The sequence below is a fragment of the Panthera uncia genome, chromosome F1 (assembly GCF_023721935.1).
Source record: "Panthera uncia isolate 11264 chromosome F1, Puncia_PCG_1.0, whole genome shotgun sequence".
NCBI lineage: Eukaryota > Metazoa > Chordata > Mammalia > Carnivora > Felidae > Panthera > Panthera uncia.
Window position 1 is genome coordinate 28,250,813 of NC_064813.1, and position 19,182 is coordinate 28,269,994.

The window sequence follows — 19,182 nt, forward strand, 5'->3', positions numbered from 1 at the left end:
AATTTGGCAGCTAAATTGTATAGTCACTCTATTTGAAGTCCATATTGGAGAAATAGTTACATCATTCGTGCCCTAAATTGGTGAGAATAGTTCTGGAGTATTTTTAAATGGATTTGGATGGAGGCTCTTTTGTTTTTATTTTAAGGTATAGGACATTGAAAAAAAATAACTGAGAATATAACATTTTAAAACTGTCTTACTTGACTCTCAGCAAAATATTACCCTACATACATATGAAGGTTGCGTAAGTTCAGCTTGCTGAATTTCAAGGAAGCAGTTAGGAGGACCAATGTGACCAAATGCCCTGGAGGAAGGGGTCGCAGAGACATGGGACTTTCAGTGCTAACACGTGACAGTCTCCGACAAGCCTACCTTGTGGGGGGAGGGAGGGGTCTCCCTACAACTATTACATGAATTCGGCTCCTAGTGTATTTAGATGGGGCCTGGTTGACATGGAGAGAAGGGACATCATAAATACTGAGCCTCTGAGCCATGGTTTCAGAAAAGGTACGCTGTACCTCTGTATATCACAGAATAAATAGCCAGCAACTTCCGTGGCCCCCTTATATTCCAGTCCTCCCTTCTTCAACCAGAAAAACCCTAGACAAATATCTTATGATGATTCCCTTCCTTTCACTTTCTCCCCAGGGGAGCCCTGACTTCTCCACACTGCTAACCCTTCCTAATTCCTAACTGTCTCCTCACCTCAAAACCCTAAAACCACTACTGTTTTGGAGAGTTAATGCAATATTTGAACAGCATCTGAGGCCTGCTGGACTTTACCAGAATCCAGTTCCCTAGGTATCCACCAAAGAAGCTGAGTCTTGAACCCTTACTGCCCACTTCGTTGCCAGGTGCATAGTAAATTTTCAATAAATAATAATATGTAGAATTTGTGAATGAGAGATCCGAGGGCCCCTATTCGAATAGTGCAAATTTATCAAACTGTACCCTCCCAGCTACCTGGTGAAAGAAAGACATCAGGAGAGGAGGGGAGAGAATAACCACTTTGTTTTTCCTCATCTAAAAGCTTACTGGAAGAGGCAGAGAGCAAATGAGCCACAAATAAATTGAGTAAAACTGTTCCTGTCTCCTTTGCCTCCTGGAAGTCGGAGGAGTAGCCACTGAGGGAACCTAACTTTTCCCTCTTGGCTAGTATCAGCTAGTCAGATACTTGAGAGAGAAAGCATATCTAAAATTACTCACATTGGGTCTCCTGGGTGGCTTAGTGGGTTAAGTGTCCTACTCTTGGTTTCACCTCAGGTCATGATCTCACAATTCGTGGGTTCAAGCCCTGCATAAGGCTCCGTGCCAACAACAAGGAGACTGCCTGGGACTCTCTCTTACTCCCTCTCTCTCCGTGCCTCCCCAACTCACTCTCTCAAAAATACATAAGCTTAATTTTTTTTAATGTTTATTTATTTTTGAGAGAGAGAGAGAGAGAGAGAGAGAGAGAGAGAGCTTGAGTAGAGAAGGGGCAGAGAGAGAGGGAGACACAAAATCCAAAGCAGGCTCCAGGCTGTGAGCTGTCAGCACAGAGCCCGATGATGTGGGGCTCGAACTCAAGAACCGCAAGATCATGAGCTGGGCTGAAGTTGGACACTTAACCAACTGAGCCACCCAGGCGCCCCTAAATAAACTTTAAAAAACATTAAAATTACCCTTATATTTTCCCTTCCAGGAGAATTCACTTCTGAGGTCTTCAAACCAGAAAACAAGAACACTTGACTGTTTAAAAAAACACAGGTAACCAGCACTTTTCAGGTTTGCATGGGGCTCTTTGATTCCCAGGAGGAAAGGTATTATTTCATGCAGAAGTCGAATTTGATAGACTACACATCCCGGGCGTATAAAGGTGATCTGCTGACCGCAGCAACTAAGGGGTGTGTTCCTCGTCCTCTAGGTGCCTGTGCCATGTGATAACCAGGAGATACAGCCCAGGGCGGGGGAGTACGTGTCCAACCAAAGCAGCCTCCAACCCGGCACCACCACTACTGGCCGAGAGGCACTGGGCAAACTAGTCTCTTCACCCATATCCACCTACTAGGGTGGTTACGAGAACGAAGTGAGATCATCCGTGTAAAGCTCTCAGCGACATGCCATGCAGTATTCAAAGGACGGCTGCTTCCTGTTCTGCCTTGGTTGTCACCTAATCATCTGCGATTTCTACCGGAACAATGAAGGTGATGTTTCCACCTCAAAGTAAGCTTATAAGGTATTTGAATCGGAGGGTTACCTGCGGTATGGCTCTTAAGCCAGGAAATACACATTAAAATTAAGTCAGAGGCTTTTATCCCCAAGGCCACAGGAGTGAAAACATTAAAAAACCCAGAACACCGGGGCGCCTGGGTGGCGCAGTCGGTTAAGCGTCTGACTTCAGCCAGGTCACGATCTCGCGGTCCGTGAGTTCGAGCCCCGCGTCAGGCTCTGGGCTGATGGCTCGGAGCCTGGAGCCTGTTTCCGATTCTGTGTCTCCCTCTCTCTCTGCCCCTCCCCCGTTCATGCTCTGTCTCTCTCTGTCCCAAAAATAAATAAAAAACGTTGAAAAAAAAAAAACAAAAAAACCCAGAACACCAAAATTCTTTGGTTGAATTTAACAGACACTGTATGCTTGTGGACGGCCACGCCAGATCAGGGCTCATTACTTCTCTTGGCCAGAAGTGTAGGTGTCAGGGAAGGCCGCACAGCAGAAGATGCATTTGATGGGAATCTTGAGGACTAGGAACACCCAAGGTGGTCTTCCTACTGAGACCAGCTAATCTTAAGAATTGCTTTAATAGGCTTCTCAGTTGCTAATGATCACACAGTCCTAATCAGCGGTCAAGGAACACTTATTTAATCAACCCAAAGTCCCCGGGCAGCGTGCTCTAACAAGAAAGGTGAATTGCCTATGTCGTTACCACTAAGTGGCATTCCTTTAACAAAACTGGCAGGCCTTCACTTTCCCAGTGTTCCCCTTGGTGCAAGAAACTGGGTGCTGGCTTAATAACCTTCGGCCATAAAGTACTGTAACATGTTAGCTCATGCTGGATGGCAACAGGTTTGTTTTTCATGATTATGTAATCTACATTCCTTTTCCAAGAAAGGATTTGGAAATGAGCTATTAAATTGGATTGCCAGCAAGCATACAGTCTAAATGCACATACATGTTAAACATGGCAAACTCAGATCCTTCTCAAACTGCCCCCTCACCCCATCCAAATCTGTGAACTATAAATCAAGGGTGACCCATGAGAAAGTTTGTCCAATAGCTAGCTGAGGTTTCCAAAAAGCATTAAAATGCCTACTAAGGATTTTTAGGGAGGGTATTTGATCTGCTCAGTCTTAAATAGAAACCTAATCATGCAGGCAATCTGGGTACTTGGTACACAAGTACCCATATTAAATTTTCCTTAAAGACTAATGTGGTGCTGAAATATCGTGTAAAGAGTGCATACTAGAGTAGGTTCAAAGACTTTAGGTGCTAGGTGGGTATTTATTGGCTAGAATGTTATTTAGAAGAGCATTCACAGTGTTCTTAACTTCCAGGACAAAGCTTAAAACCACAGCAAGTAACTGCTTGGGGTTTTGCATTCCACAGTCTTGGACTCACAGCAAGCTTCCTGTTCCCTCTTGGCTGGCAGACCTGAAGGGCAGACGATGAATGGTTTGATTCTTATAGTTAGAGAATCTGCTCTGGCTTTCAGCCCTTAAGATTCTGAGTGCCAGACCAGGTGCTATTATTTTTTTTAAGCTCCTCCTAGAGATTTGGATTTCACTTGAAGATAATAGCCAGAAAACAGACTGAGCTAGGCATCTGGGCAAAGACCATATCCAATAAAGATCCAGACATCTGTGTATATCCCAAAAAGGAGTATTTTGGAATAACCAAGAACCAAACTTGCAAACTATATGCATTCCCTGGGATCTTCTTGGTAGGTTTCAAGAATTAAGAGGAAAAAACAGGAAGGAGAAGGAGAAGGAGGAGAACAATACAAGATTCCTAGGCCAACATTTTTTTTTTTTTCCTGAAGGAAATGGCCAATTTTTATTTCAAGTGGTATGGTAATTGTGTGCTTTCTTACACAACTTGTATATACAGCTGTATGTTTATGATGAGCTGAAAGTCAAATGCTAAGATTTCCTCTACTGCCTTCACCATTTAAAAGGTGAAGGGCACCAGGTCAGAACCTACCGAAACTGAATGAGGGGAATAAGTTGTAACTCTGGAAATGTGTGTGTGTGTGTGTGTGTGTGTGTGTGTGTGTAATTACATAATTCATCTATAGAGGTGACAGATAGAAAACTCTAGATCTTGTCCTTGTATGGAGTAGTTATGAATCTGCTTTGAATTTCAAGTGGAAAACAAATTAAGAGAATACTAGAATACTAGTTATTCAAATAGCATGCCCAAATTAATTGCTTACGGAAAACAGTTAACCTTTTCTTCTCTGCCCCATTATTCCAGCAATTTTAAAGGTCTCATGGCCAAAAGACAGGATCTTGAAGGAGTGGGATTGGAGGAGGAGGTTGAATTTTAACTAGGCTGAATTGGGGACTAATTTCCTTGGCAGTTCAGAAGCTCTTAATGGAGGCTTTCTGCCAGACAGAACCAGCACAGGCCACTACTCAGTCACACCGAGACTGTCCCTGACACTTCTTCCTCAAAGAAGAGGCTTACATCCTTCTCCTGTGAGGCAGCCCTTCCCTTAGGCAGACGACCTTCCTCAGCGCCCACCCCTCTCCCCACCACCACCATCACTGTGCTCATTCTGACCATTGTGCCCTGTCAGATTCTGACTGGAATTCTCTCTCCTCACTTCTCTTTAATCCAGACTTTACCTACTTGCAGGCCCACTCCAGGTCCTGAAAAAAGACCAAAACAAAGGACCTCAAACCAATGAGATTCCCTTTCTTGTAAGCCATCATCAAGTGGCTGCAGTTTTCACTATTTCTGGTAGGATCTTTGAGCTAGCTGGTCAACCAGAGACAAAAACCCTTCTCTTTTCTTCCCTAGCTATACTCTTTCTTTTCCTTTAAAAAAGTATTAACTTTATGATCTCTCTGCCTGGTGCATCATTGTTTACTATACCCATGGAGATAGAACATAATTGAATTTTCACTGCTATGGCATGTGGGCATTATGTTATTTCACCTTCTCAATCCACTGCACATCAAGCCCATATCTGGTTTTTGCAGAAGTTCTCTGACATTAGAACTTAAAAGCAGTCTTGAAGAATGAAAGCTATTTCTACAACAAGGGCAGGAGAAACTGAGGAAGAAAGTAGTACATAGAGGGTGTATTATGTTACTTACACTCTGGGGACCACAGGCAGAGAAGTGACACGGAGAAGCTTTTTAGAAATATGGTCCAAAGACACTAGGGAAAACCCTTTCTCTATTGACAAAAATGTCTTCAAGGCTTTTGACAACAAATGAAAAGTAAAAATGTTGTTCTACTTAGGCCTCATTAAGTTTTTTAAGTCTCGCTTTAAAATAATAGAGGTAGATACAGGGAATAGAGCTCCCATGAAAGAGAAGTAATTCTTTCTCATGAGTCTAGACTTCTCTACCTAGGGAAGCCTAAAGGAAATTGAGTGCGGTCAACCAGCAAGGGTGAGCAGAGATAATTGAAATGCACTGATAATTCAGAATCTCATTTCCACCTCATTAATTTCAACCTCTGTTCCCTTCTCTTGGTACTTCTAAAGAAAAGCAAGGTAGACCAAATTGAAGATAATATCCTGTCCCCACTCCTGCCTTCCCCCCACCCCCTGAGGTGCTCAGTGGGTTGGTAGAAGATCATTATCACAAGAAGGAGGCAAAGCAAGTGGCCCACATGATTCACCATCCAGCTAGCCTCCCCCCGCCCCCACTGCCCATCGCTTATTTGTGCAAAGATTGCAGGTGGGGGTCACTTGATATGTTTCCCATTTGCAAGTACCCTAGATTTTTCCAAGTTTGGGAATCTTAGGATAATTATGGCCAGAGAAGTTACTTGACTACAGTTAGTAAACCCTGTATTTTTACTCTCCCTCCCATTCTTTGGGAAAGGGTGGCGATTTTGCATTGTTTTCAGTAGGATGTGCCTCTTAATTAATTACTGGAAAATGATCAAGGCTCTGTCTTTCCCAAAAATTTTCCCCTGTCATTTTATAATGTGCACTCTTCCTGTTATGGTATAAGGAGAAAGGTGCTTTACTGTTATGTCATTATAAAAAAAAGAAAGAAGAAGAAAGATACCTATTTTCTTGCAAGGAAAACTTCAGGATTCTCAAATACTAAGTAACACAGCTGGGTGCTAATCTGGGAAACACCAGACATTAATTAAGTATTCTGGAATAATCAGGTTCAAGTACAAAAAAAAAAAAGAATATTCAGAGTCATAGAAAGCCACGGTTTAGAGAGAGGAGGAAATCAAGGCAAAGATGTACACAGTAGGGACTAAATGGAGAAGGGATTGGAGAAGGTAGTTTCCTCTGAGGGTAAGAGTGAGCCTTACTCAAAACTGTGCCATAGACAGACCCTTTCCCTTTCTTTACCAAGACCAGTTTAGAATGTCCAATAACAAGGTAACTATTATTACTACTTGTAGAGTTTATATTTTGACAATGTTTGTGACAATTTAGTATCCTCTCTAAGTGGCAAAATTCTTGACTGGAAAAATACAAGTGAGGGGGAATTTATGGAGGCAATTCCCTAGCCTACAAATTCTATTGCCCCGTCAAGCATGCCTCAGTCCAGCCTTGGGAATAGTAATGAGGAAAAAAATCTAGGCCCTTATCAAGGTACCTGGTGTGAGGAAATAAGATGCATATGCCAATGGCATAGAAATGAAGATTGAAAGGAGTCAAATCCTTCTAGCAGGATATGACAGTTTTATGTGTCAATTTGATGAGGCTCTGGTATCCAGTTTTTCAGTCAAATACTAAGCTAGGTGTTGCTGTGAAGATATTTTGTATATGTAGTTAATATCCAAAATCAGTTGACTTTAAATAAAGGAGACAATTCTAGATAATGAGAGTGGGCCTCATCCAATGAGCTGAACTTTAAGAGCAAAACAGATTTCTCTGAGGAAGATAAGGAATAAGCCTAATGACTATAGCATCAGCTTCTGAGAGTTTCCAGCCTGCTGGACTGACCCACAGATTTCAGACTTGCTACCCCAACAATATATGTATGTATGTATGTATGTATGTATGTATGAATCTATCTATCTATCTATCTATCTATCTACCTATCTATCTTATTGGCTCTGTTTCTCTGGAGGACCTTGATACAGAGAATAATGAGTGAAGACCTGGGGAGGGAAGGGATCTTTGAACTAAGCCTCAATGAATCAGGAGCCAACTACATGGAAAGTAGAGGTTAATTATGTTCTTTGCAGAGGAACGAGCATAACCAAAGGTCCTGATAGGAAGGAGCTTGGCATAAATAAGGAAGTTAAAAGAAAATCAGGATGTCTTAGGTACAGTGAGAAAAAGAGAAATGGCCCAATATGGGATTGGAGAGGCTTGCAAAGGTCAGATCATGCAGAACTCTTAGTAAAATAGTTGGACTTTTTTTTTTTTTCCAAATCACAGTAGGAGGCCATTGAAGGTTTTTAACCTGGAGAAAAATGGCTGCCTCACAGAGAAGGGAATGTAGGCAAACTCTTAGAAGATTACTGTAGTGGTCCAGGTGGGAAATGTTGATAGCTTGGCCCAGAGTGCTGGCAGAGGCAATGAGAAGATGTGGGCTGATTCAAGGTTGTTAAGATGGCATGGATGAAGAAGGTGAGAAGTTATGACATCGAGGATGCTCCTAAGTTTCTGGCTGGTATAGCTGTATAGATGGTAGTGCTACTAAGCACATTAGGGTAGACTGAAAGAGGAACAGGATTAAAAAACATGTGAATTAAGAATTTAGTTTTGGGGTGCCTGGCTGGCTCAGTTGGTAGAACATGCGACTCTTGATCTCCAAGTCGTGAGTTTGAGTCCCATGTTGGGCATAGAGCTTACTTTAAAAAAAAAAAAAAGTATTTAGCTCTAACATGGAGCTCAGAAGAGAGATTTCAGCATGAGATGTACATTGGGGAGTCAGCGTTTACAGATGACATTTGAAGCCATGTGAATGGACATGATTAATCAAGGAGAGAAGGAGATTAATCAAGGACGGAGAGTACCCAGGACTGAACCCTGAGTAATTCCAACATTTAGAGATAGGGTAGAGAATAGGTAGCTAGAGAAATGGGGCAGAGCATGCCAAGGGGGTTATGTTTCAAGAAAGAGGTAGTAGTCAACTGTGTGAAATGCTGCCAAGAAGCCAAGGAAAATGAGGACAGAAAAATGAACATAGGGTTTGGGACCTGGCCTACCACCCTGAGTTCTGACGTCTAGTGTGTCTGCTTAGTTACTTCATGCTTTCTCACGTAACATTCACAACACGTTTATATCAGGTAGACCACCTATCATGGCTAATTTCAAGGAGAGTACTGGACTTCCTAGGTATTGTTTTTCATAATTGGATGTATATGGAGACCTGTTTGTTTGCTCTGAAGGAGGAGGAAGGAAAGGTGTTGGTACGTGGGCACTTGGGGACAAGGAAGGAAAAGAGAGATAGGGAAAGGAGAGGCAGGATGTTCTGCATTCCCCGGCCTGCTGTTAGATATCATATCTGATCTTTAGGAAGCACCTCATATTAAAGAAAACTTGTTTTAAATATTCAAGTATCCCAAATTCTCGGCTGGGAGACCTATTCTTTCTCTTAATATTGTTTTCTTTTCCTTCATTACATTTAGCAAGACTTGTAATTATGAATATATTTGGTATAATCATTTATTTAACATTTAGGTCTGTGTTAGCTGTAGCTTTCATGACACAAAGAGCCTATGTGGCTGTAACCTCTTGTGTCTACTGTCTAGCACAAGACCTGACACACGGCAAGAGTTCAAGATACAGTGGTTGAATTAATAAATGATGATAGCTTATGTAGGAATGGGAAATTACAGCCCTAAGTTTCTAGGCATAAATAAATTAGTGGACTAAAAATCAGTGGTCTTCTATGTTTTTTCGGATGTATTAATTAGCTGCCTGTTCATACGGTTCTCCTGCTTTAATAGACAAGTGGTGGCGGGCACTGTAAATTTAAGAAATGATATGGGAAAAGCACAAGAAATTGAGGAAAGTTTATGTACTAACTTACTTTGGGGGGATTTTAGAAATATTTTGTATTCATAAACCGTTTTTTGTATTTTACCCATAGAATACCTCAGTACTTACGTAGACTTCTGTACTGGTGTTTGAGGATTGAAAGGTGATTTATGACTGATATGTCCATAAAAAGCCAGATGCACAGTAACCGTGGTTCTAGAACCACAAGAAGTCTACTTGTTTGGTTCCTAGAGCATTGGTCCCAACCACTATTCTTCAAAATAGGCTTGCAGAAAGGGGCATGTGATGGAACCAGAAACTTCTAAAGCCACTGATGTAGCAACAGACTTGTCTCAGGAAAATCAAAGAATCGTACAATTTTAGAGTTAAAAGAGACTTTAGGCCAATTCCCCTTAATGTATAGTCTGGAAAACAAGGACCTATAAGTGAATTCTAGAGTCATAAGCCCAGTTTATAACTTGTAATAATGTCACTCATGCCTGACCTCAAGCTCAGATCCTAAATTAGGTGTAAATTTGTGTAAATATTTTTAAAATTCTTATTTATTTTGACAGAGAGAGAGTACACGCACACGCACAAGCAGGGGAGGGGCAGAGTGGTGGTGGGAGGGAGAGAATCTCAAGCAGGTTCCATGCTGTCAGCGCAGAGCCTGGCACAGGGATCGATATCATGAACCGTAAGATCATGACCTGAGCCGAAATCAAGAGTCAGACGCTTAACCAATTGAGCCAACTAGGCACCCCTAAATTTGTGTAAATATCAAACTCATATTACAATCAATACTGATACACATAATATAAAATGAGTCAATGGTTATAGCCTTGGTGATTTACCTTGAATAAGAAACAATCCCCAAATATATTTATTTCACGAGTTTGGAGTTTTTTATATTAGGTTTTCTCCAAAGTGAATCCCTGCTGAACTACTCTAATGAAATCCCACTTTAGTACAAAAAATACGTCACTTTTGGGGCGCCTGGGTGGTTCAGTCGGTTAAGCATCCGACTTTGGCTCAGGTCGTGATCTCACAGTCTGTGAGTTCGAGACCCGCGTCGGGCTCTGTGCTGACCACTCAGAGCCTGGAGCCTGTTTCAGATTCTGTGTCTCCCTCTCTCTGACCCTCCCCCGTTCATGCTCTGTCTCTCTCTGTCTCAAAAATAAATAAACGTTAAAAAAACAAACAAAAAAAAAAAACAAAAAATAAATAAATAAACGTTAAAAAAAAAAAAATGTCACTTGCTCCCGTTACAAACTCTTGCTGAGACCTTGGTGAGCTCACCATGTGTCACATGGTGAGACCAGAGCCATGTTTTCCAACAGCCCAGGCACAGCTATCAATAGCTGGAGTGGAGGGTCTCTTGTACCTGAATCGTAAATCCCTATCCTGCCAATTTTTTGCAACTCACCTGTTTCTGTGTACTTTTGAGGAAATTGATAGTTTTATGTGGCCATATACTAATATTTACTTTCTTGATAACAGAATTTGGTTAAGAAATGGCTAATTCTCCATAAGTATAGAGAGTTTTCTCAAATTATTTTTCTAGAGTACTTGCTTCCTACAATAAAATTGGGAGCAATGGCTTCACTGGCTGCAAATCAATAAAAGTCGTATGTAAAAGACACATACAGATGTAACTAACTTTACAGAGCAGCTCTTTACATAGATTAAAATGTTTTGTTCCTTATTATAGTACTGGTGTTTTCCCTTTGTATGATTTTCAGATCCTAGGAAGTTTGAAGTTAGAATCCTTCTGTGGCCTTCATTCACAGTTTGTAGAGTGAAGTGCTATTTTAGCCAGAAATGATATTTTCATGTGCCTACTAAGGCTTGTTTTCTTAAATCGCAATCCTGTTTTCATGATTTGATTATGCCATAACAGTTTTTGAGGCTTTATGCCAACTATCATTTAGTTTGAATGATTCTTTTTTAAATGAAAGAATACAGGAAAATGTGGTAATAATGTTCTTTCAAGAAAGCAAGTTACTGAACATTCTCCCCATATTCTAGTATTTAAAAAACTACACCACCCATCTTTATCAAAGAGCATGTATTCATCCAAAATGCTGTTGTTAGTTAGAGGAAGGTATTGAAAGATGGCAACAAAGACCTATTTTGATCTAAATATGGAAGGTGCCTTCCTCAACCGTGTATTCTCAGCACTTAGCAAACAATAGGGGATTATTAAATACTTTTGAGATAATGTTAAGATCAACTATGTGCACAGGAAATAATTAACATTAATTCATCTGCCTATAGTTTATAAGAAAGGATTTGTGGATTTAACACAAATGCAATCATATAAGTGTTCATAAGGAGTTTGTAGAAAAACTGGGTAGAAAAGATGCTCTTTAATTGGAAAAATATCATAAAAATATTCCGTTGACTTGATAGAACATATGGAGCTGGCTGGGCAGATGGGTGGGAGTAGGTGGTTCCTGGCATGTGGAAGGGCCCCACAAGTCCATCTTCCTGCTCCTTGTCAGAAGAGAAATAATGATATACACACTAAGTGTTTCTCTCTGTTTTTAAATAAGGTTCATCTAGTTATGATACTTGGTCTCTATTTATATTTTTATGCTTTCTGAGCTTTCTGTTCTCCTCTTTCCTGGACAAGTCTGTGATGAACTTATCAACTATTTTAATGGAATAATTCTAGCTGACACAAATGGTGTAAAAAAACTGAATTGATAGGATTGATCAGTTCTTTTGCTGCCCTCTCCAGGGCTTACCTCAAGATTTGGGTCTCCTGATGTCCAATCCAGATCATGGACCATGGGGTGTGTGCATGTGTAGGCATTTAAAAAGCTCCATATAAATTTAATAAAATTTTAAAAATTAAAATCAACAGTCCTGTTCACATTTTAAAGGAGCCTTTGGTTATAGTTACTTGTTTTTAGTGAAGATTCCTTCCACCCAGTCTAGAACAAATTTGTTTCCTAAATGTGAGATTTTTATATTATATTGTCTCCAAAGTGAGGTACCTTTGAACTTACTTTGCTGAGTCCAAATCTCAAATTTAGTGCAGGTGAAAATGTCATTTTCTCCCCTATGTCGTTAACTATTTGGCATATGTACTTCCAGACTTAAAAAAAAAATCTTGTGTATGTGTTGCCCCAAATGTAGGATGGCTCACAGTCAGCATTTTGTAGCAACTAATGCTTAATCTTGGCTTTTTCTTGCACTTAAGGGGAAAACAAAATTCAAAACCCACAAAACTTTTGTCTGCATCAGTACAGAATTAAAGTGATTATCTCTGGGGAGTGTTAAAATGCAAGTGGGAGGATGTGAAAACAGATGATCCTCCTTTTAATCAAATACTTCGATATTGTTTGAAATGAGAACAGATGATTTTTGTAATATATCCATTTTTAAACTTTTAATTATTATTCGCTTTTCCACCTCGTTATTTCGTATTCATACGAAATTAACCAGGACAGTGTGACAAACTCCCGTATACCCGTGGCTCAGCCTCAATAACCGTCAACTCGTTGACAATCTTGTTTTATGCACATTCCATTTCCCACCTCTGTGTTACGGGAAACAAAATCAGACATTACATTTCAACCACAGATATTTCTTTATTTTTTAATTTTTATTTATTTTAGAGACCGAGAGCATACGAGTCGGGGAGAGGGGCAGAGGGAGAGAGACAGAATCCCAAGCAGGCTCCACACTCAGCACGGAGCTTGACACCGGGTAGGATCTCATAACCCTGGGATCATGACCTGAGCCAAAGTCAAGAGTTGGACACGCAACTGACTGAGCCACCCAGGTGCCCCTATAGACATTTCAATATATGTTTCTAAAAGAAGAGGACGCTTGGGGCACCTGGGTGCCTCAGTCGGTCGAGCTTCTGCCTCCGGCCTCAGGTCATGATCTCGCGGTTTGTGGGTTTGAGCCCCACGTCGGGATCTGTGCTGAGGGCTCAGAGCCTGGAGCCTGCTTCCGATTCTGTGTCTCCCTCTCTCTCTGCCCCTCCCCTGCTTGCTCTCTGTCTCTTTCTCAAATAATAAACATTTTTTAAAAATGTAAGAGGAGAGGACTCTTTATTTTTAACATAGACACAATACCAGTTATCATATCTAAAATATTTTACAATAATTCCTTAATGTCTAATCAGTGTTCAAATGTCTTCATAAATGGCATAAACAGCTTTTTGTTTGAGTTTACTTAAATCAGGATACAAATAAGGTCACATGTTGTGATAGTTGATACATCTTTTAAGTCTTTTTTAATCTGTAAACTTACCCCTATTTCATTCCCTTATCGTTGAAATGTATTTGTTTTTAATAAAAAATTTCATCTAGAGTTTTCCATACCTTACATTTTGCTGACTGCTTCTCTTGAGGTCTGTTTGAACATATTCCTGGGCTCTTGTATTTTTTTTATAATTGATAGCTGGTAGCTTAATCTATCCTAGCAGTTTGTTCAGATTCAGGTTATCTCTTTCAAAGCAAGATAGTGATAGTTTAGTGTCTCTTTCTGTGATGTTAGCAACCACTGAAGCTCATGCCTTGATCCTAGTTTATCCAAGGTGGCAAAATGATGGTATTCTAATTTTATCATCCCTTCTATTTGTTATCTAGGATATTTCTATAATGAAAAAAACCTCCTCATCTGCTACTTGATTTTCAGTGGTATAATTTCTTAGTGAAAACAAGACGGTTTCTTTCCGTCCCTCTGTTTATCATTGTTCAAAATAATGAGTTGGTTTTAGTGGTGACTAATTATTTTTCTCATATCATTTGACAAACAGTTGAAATGTTACAACTAATTGCCATTATCATCCTTCTAGATGCTAAAATGGACTCATCTTTAGCCACTGAGAGTCTCTTCAAGGTGGTTCCTGAATCCTTTGATGATGACTCTAGTGTTCTTTTGATAGCTTTCTTGTATATTTCTTTCCTCAGACCTGGAGTCCACCATTTCTCTAAGGAGCCAGATTCCATTTAGTGGAAAATACCTGGAATGAAATAATTTTTTTAGTTGGATGTATACTTCGACGCAATCATCTGTCAGCAAACCCTGAGTGTTGGGATTAAAACACAGATTTGGAGTTAAAAAAAAAAAAAAAAGACTAGGGTTTGAATCCCATCACTTACCAGCTTGGTGATCTTAGAAAATTTACAGGGCTGTAATGTGCAGCAACACAGCAAAGCAGCAGAGGCTAGAAGCACGGCGGCCCCAGTATTCTCTCCTTCACAGATGCCATAGGAAAGGATGGACCTGACAGCTGTTCTCAGCAATGAGTCCCAGAAACTCCTGAGGTGGACAGATGTTGATTCTGTCCACGGGCAGGGAAAGTAGCCAGGGGTGGGGAAGGCCTAGGGTCACAAATAGGGACCAGGTTTGGGGGACAATGTTTTAGTTCTGCCCTTTCATCATCCCTGTATTGCCCTAGGCAGATTTCCCCCTTCCTTTTGGTGATGATTGCAGGGGCAGGGTATCAGGGGACAGGCCAGAAGCAGTGGGTAACCACAAGGCAGAGCTCTGACCTGGTAGGGTGATGAGCAGATGGCAAGGAGTATAGCTGGTCTGACCAGTCCCCAAGAACTCCCCTCCACACACACACACACCCCTGCTCTCACCCTCCTGTGGGCATCTGCTTGTAATACAGAGTGGCTGCCTCCAATAAAAGATTATTCAGAGGTTCTTTGGAGACCAGCTGAGCACAGTACCATGTGTCTCCCACAAAGGCACACAGCAGCCAGCACACACACCGATTCACCTGGAGAAGCACAATCTTGCTAGATGTCTGCCCCTCTCCATGGGTGCATTTTCCTAATCAAGGCAGCTCGATGTCCGGAAGGGGCAAGGATGGGCTCAGAGGGCAGATTCTGAGAGCTGCAAGTTGGGAGAACAACAAATGGAATAACTTATACCGGAGAAGGCAGAACTCATGAAAAAACAGGAAAAGAAGTAAAAGCCAGAGTAATAAATATGCTTAAAGAAATGAGAGAATTTACTGGGAACAGGAACTGAGAATAAGCAGTTGAGTAAAAGAATTAGAAATATTAAGAATTAGTTCTGCCAGACAGAGGCAAAGAGTACTGTATGATATCATTTATATGTGGACTCTGTAAAGAAAGAGAAAGAAAGAAAGAAAGAAAGCAAGAAAGAAAAGAAAGAAAGAGAAAAAGAGAAAAAGTTAAACTCAAAGAAACAAAGGGTAGAACAGTGGTTGCCAGGGGCCAGGGGCTGGGGAAAATAGGGAGAGGTTGTAAAAGAGTACAAACTTCCAGGGCTCATGGGTGGCTCAGTCAGTTAAGCATCCGACTTTGGCTCAGGTCATGATTTTGTGGTTCATGGGTTCGAACCCTGCGTCGGGTTGTGTGCTGACAGCTCAAAGCCCGGAGCCTGGTTTGGATTCTGTGTCTCCCTCTCTCTCAGCCCCTCCCCCACTCACGCTCTGTCTCTCTCTCTCTCAAAAATAAACACTAAAAAAAAATTTAAAAAACGCTCAAAAAATAATAGTAATAAGTAGTAAATATGTGAGCTGGAAGATTAGGCCAAGGAGTTTTGCCTGGAGGCATTGCAAAAGGACAGGGTAAAGAATGGAAAAGAAATTTGGAGAATCAGACATGTGTCCAAGTCCATTTGGTAGGGACACCAGAAGAACAAAAGGAAATGGAAGGAGGCCAATAGTTCAAGCAATAATGACCAAGAATTTCCTAATGTCACACGGCGAGTGAGTGGCAAAGCCAGGAGGTCAGGCCAGGCAAGCTAGCTGGAGTACATACTCTGGACGACTATTTACTGCCGTGGGTCTACTCTATCAGCTGCCAGTCTGGAGGAGGAGGAGAATGAAGTTGGGCATAGGACATAAAGAGGGGACAAATACAAAGTAAGCAGAAGAGAGCCTGTGCGTGAACTGAGGGAGACGGTGTGGCAGGAGCTGGGGAGAAGTCTGGATGCCTCAACTCAGTGCCACTGAGGTCTTTAAAAACAAGCATCGAAACCCCCCCAAAACACAGAAACCACAATCTAAAAATAGCAACAAAAACAGATAAGTCACTTCCTCTCTCTAATCCTCAATTTCTTCATCTATAGATGGCAGACAGTAACTCCCACGTCATAGGGCTATTGTAAAGATGAAATCATAGAATATAGGTAGGATTCTGAGCACAGAAAACAATGGCGTATAGTGACATAAAATAATACAATTTCTTATTTAACAATTCAATAAATACTTGTTGAAGATCTATGCTCCAGGCAGTGGAATACAAAACAGACAAAAATCTTTGAAGTTATGGAATTTCTGGGGTAGAAGGTGGGGTGGGGGGAAGGAAAAAGGCAATACACGTAAATAGATAACAATTTGAGGCACTGTGAGTGCTAATAATGAAATTAGAGCAGGGTAAAGGAATAGAAGATGGTGTTGTGAAAAGGTACTATTTTGGCAGGATGGCTTGGAAAGGTCTATGGAAGGAATAAGGTGAGTGAACGAGGCAGGAAACATCTGGAGGAGTGGAGTTCTTGGTGGCGGTAACAGCAAGTGCAAAGGTCCTGAGGTCGGAGAGTACTCGGCACGTTCAAGGAATGGCAGAATGCGGATACCCTGCTTGGGAGCAGAGTGAGCCAGGGAACAGCAGCTGGAAATTAGGTCAGAGAGGTAGCCAGTGGCCAGATCATTTGGGTCTTCATCCATCACTAACAATTCAGCTTCTCTTTCATTATTTGAAAACTTTGTCTTTGCGTACTCCACTAAATCGGAGGTGCCGACCGTGGAAGGAAGCCCAGCATGGGCCTTCTTATTTAGCAAATTCTTTCCAGCCTCTATGATTTAGTATATGGTGAAAGACACCTCTGCCTTCTAGTTGAGCAGAAGACACCTCAAAATTGAGCTTCCTGGGCAATTGCCTTCTCCCTGCTGGCCACAGGAAGTATCTTTTGATCCACAGTGGTCATTCCAAACCAGTCCTCTAATTGCCCTTGTCCAGGTCTGTGGGAATTACTCAGAAATGTTTGAAGTCCCAGAGCCAGGCACACTCTGAGTCACCCCTTAGTCTAGGGGAGGTGGCCAGGAAGCAGCCAGGATTAGGACAGGTTTTGATTTAGTGCCGTTGGATTCTCTTACACAGCCCTGCCCATACCCGAGGGTAACCCTATCTCACCCCTGCAGGCTGAGGTGCCCGTGTACTTTAGAAAGGCATCCTAAACATGACCCGATCCTTCCCTCCCCCAGTGAAGGTTGTTCCTTTTCACTAATCACAGCAGCAGATTCCTTTCATCTCCCATACCTCTCAGAGCACGGGTGTCCTGGCCACAGCTGCCCATGTCAGAAACCAATGCACCCTGTTCTTGCTTTCCTTTCCAGTCATCTCTGGATTTGTAATCCGTCTGAAAGGCTGTCCATTTCTCACCTCCATAAATCTGGTAGCGCAGTTTGCATTATCACTTCCCGACAACTTCTTCTAGGTGTTTAGATTGTATTTAAAAAAGCAAGCCCAGAACTAAGGAGATGGAGGAAAAATAAACTAATGAATTGCTGCCTATGTGGGGTTATATTTAAATTTGTCATCTAGGACTTCTGGAAGGAGAAGAGTCAGCGGCCCATAAGATGGTAACCGAGCTTTCTTACGTTGCACACTGTTCCAGAGGTTCGGTGCAGCTATCAACGTTAACAAACACAGACGGTGTCAGGAAGACAGCCATATCTGGACTGGCCCCTTGATTCTGAACACCATTATTATGAGAAGGTAAATACAGACCCTTTAGCTCCAAAGATTTTTTTTCTGAGGTTGGTGGAAAGGACTCAAAAATGTACATCGTGAAGATGGGAATCTGTTGACCTTTTTTACTCAGAAATGTGGGGCTGGCTTGACTTAGTGTAATAATGTGCCTCACCATCACTCTCCTTATCTCTTGTGAACAATAATTTCAAGATTTCACTCAGAATTTCTCTATCCCAGTAATTCTTAGCAACCTGGCACTTATTCCCACTAGCATGCCACAAAATGGCCTCAGGCAGACATTCTGGAGAAGCTTAGACGGGGATAATTATAGCTTCGTGTACCTGCCCTCATGCAGCTCAGTGGAGGTGTTGATGGTTCCTTGGCCAGCCATGACAAATTCTATAGCTGGGTACCTCCCTAAGAGCTGGGCCAGGTAGGAATAGAAGCGGGAAGAAAAACAGTGTAGCTCAGTTCATGGAGGAGAGAATCACAACTAACTATTCTGAGAAATCAGTGTATTGGTATTTCTGACCTTCTGAGATGGCTGTCATGAACAGAAATGACTCGACACTCCCAGAAGGTGTGACTTCGTGCCAGTCCAAAGCAACCTCTTGTGTGCCGGAGGAACCATGGGCCTGACTTGCCACTTCTGACTCCACGCAGGTGAGAACATCAACTCATGGGCGTCTCGGGGACTAATGAAATAAGCAGTAGCAAGGTATTAAAGTTCTTCGAAAGGATTTGCTGTCTGATCTTATAGCAGCAGCATCCATTTCCTCTTTTGCTGGGAACACTCAGATAAACGTGGGAAAGGAAGGACTTGAAATAACTGGAGGCGTAAACTCTGGATATGTGTCTTCTCGTTAGCACAATTTATTATTGGCCAAGTAGGGCTGTCCCCCGGGGAACCACTGTAAGGGGGGGAGTTTAGAACACACTCTATCCTGCCGATGTTTTTATTTCCCCTGTTTTTACCATCCCATCTAACTTCGGCCACCTGACTCACAGTGGTACTGAAAAAACTCTGCAGCAACATAATAGAATAAAATGAACGTGAACTTCAGAAGTAGAGATGAGGAGGCCTGAATCTTGGTTCTACCATTCACTTAGGTACTCGATGTTTTAGTACATGTCTAAGTACAAGGTACTTAATGTCTTGAGGTCTCAGTTTATTTCTCTGGGAGACAAGAAGAAACATTAACCTGAATGTGTTAGTCTGCCCAGGCTGCCATAACAAAATACTACGGACTGTGTGGCTTAAACAACAGAAATTGATTTTCTCACAGTGCTGGAGGCTGGAAGTCCAAGGTTAAGGTGCTGTCAGGGTTAATTTCTGGCGAGGCCTCTCTCCTTCTTTCTTGCTATGTCCTCATGTG

The 19,182-nt window shown here is 41.7% G+C and overlaps 1 long non-coding RNA gene across 1 annotated transcript in view; it reads left to right on the forward strand.

Moving 5' to 3' along the window:
- Positions 1-18,707, forward strand: part of LOC125925914 (uncharacterized) — a 32,379-nt gene extending 13,672 nt beyond the window's left edge. Inside the window, exons 2-5 of the long non-coding RNA XR_007458930.1 lie at positions 1,682-1,746; positions 1,904-2,202; positions 17,657-17,830; positions 18,364-18,707. This is a non-coding gene — a long non-coding RNA (uncharacterized LOC125925914). The remainder of the gene's footprint in view (positions 1-1,681; positions 1,747-1,903; positions 2,203-17,656; positions 17,831-18,363) is intronic.
- Positions 18,708-19,182: the final 475 nt, after the last annotated feature.